Source organism: Callithrix jacchus, chromosome 6 (genome assembly GCF_049354715.1).
Source record: "Callithrix jacchus isolate 240 chromosome 6, calJac240_pri, whole genome shotgun sequence".
Classification (NCBI taxonomy): domain Eukaryota; kingdom Metazoa; phylum Chordata; class Mammalia; order Primates; family Cebidae; genus Callithrix; species Callithrix jacchus.
Genome location: NC_133507.1, coordinates 51,316,168 through 51,327,136, shown reverse-complemented (window position 1 = coordinate 51,327,136; position 10,969 = coordinate 51,316,168). Strand labels below are relative to the sequence as shown.

The 10,969-nt window shown below is 39.8% G+C and overlaps 1 non-coding gene across 1 annotated transcript; it reads right to left on the bottom strand.

The window, feature by feature from the left end:
- Positions 1 to 7,560: 7,560 nt before the first annotated feature.
- Positions 7,561 to 7,700, bottom strand: LOC118154838 (U4 spliceosomal RNA). The gene has a single exon (XR_004745096.2). It is a non-coding gene; the product is annotated as a U4 spliceosomal RNA (small nuclear RNA).
- Positions 7,701 to 10,969: the final 3,269 nt, after the last annotated feature.

Below are 10,969 nucleotides of genomic sequence, written 5' to 3'. Positions count from 1 at the left end.
GTCTATTGGGGGGAAAAGGGGAGGGCCAGTGGGAGGGGGAGGTGGGGAGGGATAGCCTGGGGAGAAATGCCAAATGTAGGTGAAGGGGAGAAGGAAAGAAAAGCACACTGCCATGTGTGTTCCTACGCAACTGTCTTACATGCTCTGCTCATGTACCCCAAAACCTAAAATCCAATAAAAAATTTAAAAAAAAAAAAACAGCTCCTGGATTCATTGATTTTTTGAAGGGTTTTTATGTCTCTATCTCCTTCAGTTCTGCTCTGATCTTAGTTATTTCTTATCTCCTCTAGCTCTTTCAATTTTGATGATAGGGTGTAAATTTTAGATCTCTCCTCGCTTCTCATGTGGGCATTTATTGCTATAAATTTTCCTCTAGAGACTGCTTTAAATGTGTCCCAGTGATCTTGGTATGTTGTGTCTTCGTTCTCGTTGGTTTCAAAGAACATCTTTATTTCTGCCTTCATTTCATTATTTATCCAGTCAGCATTCAAGAGCCAGTTCAGTTTCCATGAAGCTGTGCGGTACTGAGTTAGTTTCTGAATTTTGAATTCTAACTTGATTGCACTGTGGTGTGAGAAACTGTTTGTTATGATTTCTGTTCTTCTGCATTTGCTGAGGAGTGATTTACTTCCAATTATGTGGTCAATTTTAGAGTAGGTGTGATGTGGTGCTGAGAAGAATGTATATTCTATGGATCTGAGGTGGAGAGTTCTGTAAATGTCTATTAGGTTTGCTTGTCCCAGGTCTGAGTTCAAGTCCTGGATATCCTTGTTAATTTTCTGTCTTGTTGATCTGTCTAATATTGACAATGGGGTGTTAAAGTCTCCTACTATTATTGTGTGGGAGTCTAAGTCTCTTTGTAAGTCATTAAGAACTTGCCTTATGTATCTGGGTGCTCCTGTATTGCGTGCATATATATTTAGGATCCTTAGCTCTTCTTGTTGCATTGATCCCTTTACCATTATGTAATGTTCTTCTTTGTCTCTTTTGATCTTTGTTGCTTTAAAGTCTATTTTATCAGAGACGAGAATTGCAACTCCTGCTTTTTTTTTTTCTCTCTCCATTTGCTTGGTAAATCTTCCTCCATCCCTTTATTTTGAGCTTTTTTGTATCCTTGCATGTGAGATAGGTTTCCTGGATACAGCACACCGATGGGTTTTGGCTTTTCATCCAATTTGTCAGTCTGTGTCTTTAGATTGTGGCATTTAGCCCATTTACATTTAGGGTTAATATTGTTATGTGTGAATTTGATCCTGCCATTTTGATGCTAGCTGGCTGTTTTGTCCATTAGTTGATGCAGTTTCTTCATTGTGTTGATGCTCTTTACCATTTGGTATGTTTTTGGAGTGGCTGATACTGATTGTTCCTTTCTATGTTTAGTGCCTCTTTCAGGAGTTCTTGTAACTGGTGGTGATGAAATCTCTGAGTACTTGCTTCTTTGCAAAGGATTTATTTTTCCTTCTCTTATGAAGCTTAGTTTGGCTGGATATGAAATTCTGGGTTTAAAGTTCTTTTCTTTAAGGATGTTGAATATTGGCCCCCACTCTCTCCTGGCCTGTAGGGTTTCTGCTGAGATATCTGCTGTGAGTCTGATGGGCTTCCCTATGTGGGTAACCCGACCTTTCTCTCTGGCTGCCCTTAGCATTTTCTTCTTCATTTCAACCCTGGTGAATCTGATGATTATGTGCCTTGAGGTTGCTCTTCTTGAGGAATATCTTTGTGGTGTTCTCTGTATTTCCTGGACTTGAATATTGGCCTGCCTTTCTAGGTTGGGGAAGTTTTCCTGGATTATATCCTGAAGAGTATTTTCCAGCTTGGATTCATTCTCTCTGTCACATTCAGGTACACCTACAAATGTAGATTAGGTCTTTTCACATAATCCCATATTTCTTGGAGACTTTGTTCATTCCTTTTTACCCTTTTTTCTCTAATCTAGCCTTCTCATTTTATTTCATTGAGTTGATCTTCGACCTCTGATATCCTTTCTTCTGCTTGGTCAATTTGGCTTTTGAAACTTGTGTATGATTCACGAAGTTCTCATGTTGTGTTTTCTAGCTCTATCAATTCACTTATATTCCTCTCTAAGTTATTTATTCTCATTAGCATTTCGTCAAATCTGTTTTCAAAGTTCTTAGTTTCTTTGCATTGGGTCACAACATGTTCTTTTAGCTGACAGAAGTTTTTTATTATCCATCTTCTGAAGCCTGATTCTGTCAATTCATCACACTCATTCTCCATCCTGCCTTGTTCCCTTGAGGGATTTTTGATCCCTTGTAGGAGGAGAGGTGTTCTGCTTTCAGGTGTTTTCATCCTTTTTGCACTGGTTTCTTCTCATCTTTGTGGATTTATCCACCTGTCATCTTTGTAGTTATTGACTTTCAGATTGGGTCTCTTAGTGGACGTTCAGTTTGTTGGTGATGAAGTTATTTCTTTGTTTCTTCATTTTCCTTCTACCAGTCAGGCCCCTCTGCTGTAGGACTGCTGAGGTCTACTCCTGCTTGCCTGGGGATCACCTGCAGCAGCTGCAGAACAGTAAGGGTTGCTGTGAGTTTCTTCTGCTATCTTTGTCCCTGAAGGATACCTGCCTGATGTCAATCTGAGCTCTCCTTTATGAGGTTACTCTCTGGATATAAGGGGGTATGGGAGCTGCTTGAGGAGACAGTCTGTCCTTTACAGAAGCTCAAGTGTGAGCTGTGAGCTTCGTTGTTCATTCAAAGCTACTGGGCAGTTACATTTAAGTCTGTTGCTGCAGAACTCATAACCTCCCCCCCCTTTTTTTCCCAGGTGCTCTGTCTGGGGAGTTAGGGCTTTATTTATGAGTTTCTGTTGTGCTGCTGCATTTTTTCAGGGTTGCCCAGCCCAGTGAGGAGGCAGCCTAGTCACTGTCTGCCTGCAGAGGCTTTGATGAGCTGTTGTGGGCTCCGCCCAGCTGCTGTGTGAAATTCCCTGCAGTCTTGTTTATATGGGTATAGTCAGAACTGCCTCAGCAATCGCGGCCCACCTCTGTAATTGTGGGCTCTCTCTCTAGCAGTGAGCTTCCTCAGCAATGGCAGACTACCTCCATAGTGGTGGAGTGCCTTGGTAATGGCAGATGACTCTCCACAGAGCTGGACCATCCCGGGTTCAGCTGTGCTTGCTGTGAAACTCTCAATCCAGAACCTTTCAGATTGCTGTTTTTTTGGGGGGGGGGGCAGGGACCAGCCTAGCCTGATCACCTGGCTCCCTACCTCAGAGCCTTTTTTTTTTCTTTTTAGTTGAACATTCAACTGTCTCCCAGGTGTTCCAGTAGACTGTTGAAAAGGTGCTGGGATCTGTGTGATTTCTTGTGCGGTGACCCACTGCACTGGCTGAAAGAGCTGCACTGAGATTCATGGCACTTTTTTGTCTGGGAATCTCCTGGCCTGGGTCCCTGTTTCAGTCCTCTTTTTAATCAGATGAATGGGTGACTCTGTCTCCCTGGAGCTCCAATCACCAGCTTAAATGGTGCCTGGACCCGTGTATTTTGTACAGAGAACCACTGCACTGGGGCGCCAGCCAAAACAGCTGTGTCGGCCAAAACAGCTGCATCAGCCAAAACAGCCATGTTGGCAACCCATGGGGCTCCTCCACCTGGGAATCTCCTGGTCTGTGGGCAATAAAAATCCATCTGGAAATGTGGCATCCACTCACACTTTGCACTTTTGCTGGGAGCTGCAATCCTGAGCTGCTCCTAATCAGCCATCTTGGATCCATCCATGTTTCTTATTCTAATCAGATGTGGAACAGTTTCAGTGCAGTTTATACGTTCATGTTAGTGATTAACTTGGGTGGAGATGGTGACACAGCTTGTTGTCTCCTCCTACGCTCTCAGTGAATCCAAGATCCTGAACTGCCAGGGGCCTGGCCACTCCCACCCTGAGCCCTGCCTTGGCTGAGCTGGTCACTGCTACGTGTCCCCGGCTGCCAGCCTGCCTATCTTCGGCAGTGCACAGGTATGCATATGTGCACATATGTACATGTACCTCACACATACAATGCCCACCTCACACACACCACACACATACACACCACACACAACACACATACACCCACCTCACACACCATATATTACATTATACACCATGCTCATCTCACACACCCCACACATTGAATTTGTACGGATACTCCACATATACCACACACATACTATAACCACCTCACACACAGCATACATATATCATACCCAGCTGACACACCAGGAGCATATCACATCCACCTAATACCACACACACACCCCATACACACCACACACAACACATATACAGACACCTCACACACCATATAACACTTATAAACCATGCCCCCACACACTTAACCCATATACACCACACACATCATTCTCACCTCACACACAAACCCCATACTCATATCATACCCACCTCACATACCCCATACATGCCACACACAACACACATACCCACCTTACATACCACATATATACCATGCTCACCTCACACACACCACACACTTAACTCATAGACACCACACACAGAACACATATCATACCCACCTCATACACCATACATGTATCATACCCATTTCATACACATACCCCATACATGCCACACACCACAAACATACCCACCTCACACACCACATATATACCATGCCTACCTCACACATACCACACGCTTAACCCATAGACAACACACACAGCATGCATAAAATGTCCACCTCACACACACCATACACATATCATACCTACCTCACACACTGCATACACTTAACTCATATGCACCACACACATATTATACCCCCCTCACACCACATCTATACCATGCCCACCTCACACACACCACACACTTAACCATATTACAGCACATACCACACATGTCATATCCACACCACACGTTACACCCACCTCACACTCACATCCCATACACAGCACATGCATATCATACCTACCTCCTATACACCATACACATAACATAACCACCTCACTCCACACACCACATATACACCATGCCCACCTCACACACCCCACACATTTAATGCATATATACCACACACACATCATTCCCACCTCATACACATATCCCATACATGCCACACACAACACAAATACCCATCTCACACACACCACACACCCACATACACTATACATACCACACCCATGTCATACTCACCTCATACATAGTACACACGTCGTACCCACCTCTCACACACCGGACTTAACCCATATACACTACACACCACACACCTACCATATCTCACACACCCCACACACCCTATATACACCACACAGACACCACACACATATATCCATCTCGCAAACCACACACCATATATGTGCCCTGCCCACCTCACACACCACACACTTAACCCATATACAACACACACGTTACCCATATACAACACACACTTAACCCATATATACCACACATGTATCATACTCACCTCACACACCCTATACACACTACATGCATATTATAACCACTGTGCACACACCCCATATATACCTTCCCCACCTTATATACACCATGCACTTAACTCATATACACCAGTCACCACACACATATTATGCCCACTTCACACACACCACACACTTCATACCACATATACACCATGCCCACCTCACACACCAGACACATTGAACCCATATACACCGCCCTCACCACACACATACCCCATACACACCACATGCATATAACCCTCACACACCACGTATATACCATGCCCACCTCACACACACCACGCACTTAACCTATATACACCAGACACCACACACGTTAAACTCACATCACAGATACCACACACACCTCCTATACACCACACACATATCATGTCCACTTCACAAACATAATACACACACTTACTACACATCATGCACTCTTCACATATACCACACACATACACCACACACACCTTATATACACACAACACACATACCAGACTCACCACATAATACCAGGCATACACCGTACACATTTCGCACACACCACACACATTTCATACACAGCACACAAACATTTAATAAGTACCACATACACAGCACACCACACTCCACATACATATTACATCACCTTACCACACACCACATTCCACACACCATACACACATATCTACCCACCTTACACACCACACACTACGTATATATCATGCCCACCTCATGCACCCCACACACTTAACCCATATACAGCACACACACACCACACACAAACCATGCCCACCTCACACACACCACACCCATACCCAATACACACCATACACAGCACACATATAACACACCATAAACTACGTTATACACCATGCCCAACTCACACACCCCACACACTATATATAGTATATATACAATACATATTATATATAGTGTACAATACATACTATATATATACAATACATACTATATATAAGATGTATAGTATATATTTTATATAGTATATACTATATATTTTTATATATAGAATATATATTTTATATTTTATATATTGTATATATAATTTATATTTTATATATAATTATATATTATATAATAGATATAATTAATATAATAATATAATAACAGGATATATGGTAATCCTGTTAAATATATATATTTATATATATAATTCATATATGAATACATATATATTTAACAGGATTATCATATTATAATCTTCATTCCTGGAGATATATACACACACATGTACACCATATACATCTCCATATTATTAGAATATCCAGGAATGATAAACTGCTTTGCAAAGATATTAGTCTTTTCCAATCATTTTGATCTTAACCCTAAGATGCTATCTGACTTTATCTACCCTCTTTCCACCAACAAAAAAAATGCTGAATATACTTTTCAAACTATATAATATTCCTCCCACTCTGCTAAAATCAGTACTACAAATAGAATCACTACTGCCATTGTGCCACTAAAATATGATTTTTTAAAATCTAGCTTATATTTTTTCAAGATAAACATATTACATAAAATCAAGCACCCCGAATAGACAAAAACCTATGCCATACAAGATTGCTAATTCTTCTGATTAAAAGGATAATCAGTTATCCAAATGCAGGTCTTAGGATATAAATCCACATTTCAGTAACATATAAAGAGTGGTCCATTTCTGATGCTACAAATTAGGAAATTATTATAATGCCAAATCAGGTGCTTTATTCTTTTCTACAAAATATTTGGTTCTCTTCCACAACTGCTAGTTTTTGCCTTTGTTTTTGTTTGCCTCTGTATAAGAAAATCCTGGTGCTTGTCCTGTTTTTCAGCCTAAGAGGTCTCAGAGATTTGGACCAGCCTCATATTTTTCACCTTTTTCCACTGTGTGGCACTGAGCACATTTTTGAATAAAGATCTTCTTGCCTGCTTCAGCATGTCCCATTTTGCTCTGCAATGGAACATTAAAACCACAAACCAAAGAAAATATCCGATTTTCAAAGCCGGGGGAAAAAAGAATTCCATCACTTTGGTTGAAGTGAATGCTAGTGTGATGTTAAACAAAAACATGTCAATTAAAGTATGCAAGCTTTAACGTCTGAGTGCTCCAAAACACAGATATATTATAGCAACCAATTTCTTTCTTTTTTTTTTTTTTAAATCAGTCTCCATAGAGACTGTCAAAATTGCCAGTGCTGACTATGTTGCAAGTAGTCATGGTGGGGTACTGGGAAAAGTTTTCAATTAGTAATAATCACGCCTTGGATAAACCTCATGGGCTACAATACTGCCACTGCGCAAAGCTATAGCATCCAATTTCATAAAGACAATCATTTCATTAATTAGGCTTATTTTGAGATTCTGCCATAGCTACCTCAGAAACTATTGGTATCAAAGAGGCGCAAAGCTATAGCATCCAATTTCATAAAGACAATCATTTCATTAATTAGGCTTATTTTGAGATTCTGCCATAGCTACCTCAGAAACTATTGGTATCAAAGAGGTTTTACATCAGCCTTCAAAGAATTACATTAATTTATTCATGTCAATCATATTCCTTTTCTTTTCATTTCTAAAAAGCGCATGTGCAAAAGATGATGTAAAACATATAGGTCTAATTTTGCATCCCCTTACTTAAGAATAGAACAAATAGAAAAGGTGTTTAAACATGATATTATTGTATTTATATGTCTACAATAATAGAACTGTAAAAATAAAAATTATACAGAAAAGAATGCAGCCATAGCAATCTATATATAATTTCTCATTTACTTTATATTCTTAGCTATAAGTACCAGACTAGATCAAGTATTATCTAAAAGCAACCAGAAATAACATTATTGAGTTCAGTTAGTATTAGTATGTATTTAATACTAATGTAGTAGAAAATACACAATTTTAAGTAGGAAAGACCTTACTGTGTGGTGGTAGATATACAGAATAAATTTTTTACAAAGATATTTTGGTTAAGACTGTTAAAAATTCTATAACTAAATGCCTCCTCGATCTAAAATGATATGAAAATTAAAATAATTTCAAACTATCAAAAAATGTGTTTTAATATATTACTGAATACACTAGGTTTTATTTTTCCGTTTTTGTGTTCTGTGAAGAATAAGTACAAAGGAGATGGGGTTTGGGATGGATTTAATCACAAAGAATTACGACTTCAGACATCATGAAAATACCTAATTCTCCGAGAGTAGAGTTCTAAGCACACATTCAGCTATCAATATATAACCCAGCTGAGAAACAGAAAATGTTGGTGTTATTCTGCCAATATTAAAAAATACATATTATTTAACTAAATTCATACAATTGTTTAACATTATAATTAAACAATATGTATTCTTGGCAGAATAACACATTGTTAGCTACTACTCCAAGAAAGGCCAATGCTTTATACACAATAACCTGCAAAATTAATATCTTCCTTTTTAAAATCTATATGGAAACCCATAAAAGTGTCAATAATCCACCTAAAGGGAAGACAGTTTTGTTTAGGCGGTATCCAAAAACAAGCTATGAACCAATGATTCAGGTCTCATAGAAAGCCAGGTAAGAAAACTTAACTTTATCCAAGAGAAGCTTACTTTAAAATTCCAAACACCACTCAAAGTACTGCATTCAATTATCAGTTCTATTAATTATCTAAATAGGTTCAGAATTCAGTGAGCCTTTGAGCATGGACCAAAAGGATAAAACTTCAGTCACAAAAGCAGTTTTGGCCTTTTTGCAAAATATTTCACCATAACCATAAAGTTTACATCATAAAAAAGTCATCTAAGTACTAACTAGGGAATGTTATTTCCAACTTTTATACAAAGCTGAAAAATCAGTTTGAGGATGGGCACGGTGGCTCATGCCTGTAATCCCAGCACTCTGGGAGGCCGAGGTGGGTGGATCACCTGAGGTCAGGAGTTCGAGATCAGCCAAGCCAACATGGTAAAACTTTGTCTCTGCTAAAAATAGAAAAGGTAGCCAGGGGTGGTAGGGCATGCCCGTGTCCCAGCTATGCAGGAGGCTGACGTGGAAGTATTGCTTGAACCTGGGAGGCAGAGATTGCAGGCAGAGAATTGCTTGAACCTGGGAGGCAGAGATTGCAGGCGGAGAATTGCTTGAACCTGGGCAACAGACTGGGACTCCCTCAAAGGAAAAAAAAAAAAAAGAAGGAAAATCAAATTGATTTTTATACTAAATAAATATTACCAGTAATTCAGGAAACTAGACATTTAAAAACAATCAAAAAACTGTCTTTGCACATAAACCTCAGGTTTCACATGAAAGTCGCATGTAACATAATTCCATTATAACTGTTACAACTACCACCATTAATCACAATTGAAACGTTAACTGCTCCCCTCTTTAATCACTGGCGAATACTGCCAGTGCAAATACCTATGACCCTCTTCCAAGTGCATTAAAACCAACAGATTCAGTTATAGCAGGAAGGGAAGAGCAGGAGAGCAAGGGATAGGATATCCTGAGAAGTACAGGAAGAATATGAAGAGAATGCATTTTGTCCTATAACCATTTTACACTCTATCAGCATTTCATATTTCAAAAGAAATCTCTCACTGAAATAGGCAAAGACATGGCATCTAGTATGCAAATGATCATTCTTCCAAGAATGAAGTAATTTCAAAACTAAACAGAGTAACTGTGTCAAACATTTGTATGTCCTTAGTATGTGACAGGCATGTTCTAAGCACTTTATATATTATTAACTCATTTAGTCCTGACAACAGCCCTGTAAGATGGATACCATTAACATCTCTATTTTTACAGACGAGGAAAATTAGGTGAACGGAGATCAAGTGACTTATTTAAGGTCACAGGTTAGTGAGCAGTGGAGAAGAGATGGTGAAAGGTAATGAGTATTAAATCTATAACCTTATAGGTTTAACAATTCCTTTTTAAGGGTGACTTGGCTACCCTGTGTTGAACACAATATCTGAAACACTGCAGTCGTTTACAACTTTTTTTTTTAACCCAACTTAAAGTGCTTAAAGAGGACTAGGTGGGTACATACCATTGCTATGACTCTTCATAAAAAGAGAAATGCTAGTGAAATAGTTTTTAATATGGATATTAAAAAGGGCCAGTGATTCCACCCTTCGCCCCCGCTCCCAGTAGTCACCTGGGACCACCGCCTGGCCTGAGTCCACACCTCAACTTTCAGGCTGGCGATCCAGACACAGCGCCCCACACCCTGGCAGGCGTAGCCAGACATGTGCTTCCGGTGGGCGCCAGCCAATGGCTAGCCAGCCCCGGTGGCGGTGCTGACTGGCCCCCAGATTCCGCGGGATCCCACAGCTCCCCTAGGCGTAAAGGCTTGTATCTGCTGTGCAGTCCCTGGCTCTGCGTGCCTGCTATCCAGTAGCTGTCTTGAGCTGTCAAAAACTGGCTAATTAAACTGAGGAAATGAATTTTTAATTATTTTCATTATAATTCATTTTAATTTTAGGTAATTTTATTTTAATTTAAATCGCCACAGTCACCAGATGCTTGAATGAAACTATTCTAAGTGGTGTCTATGAGTTTTGTCCTGTAATCTACACATTTAAAAGATGT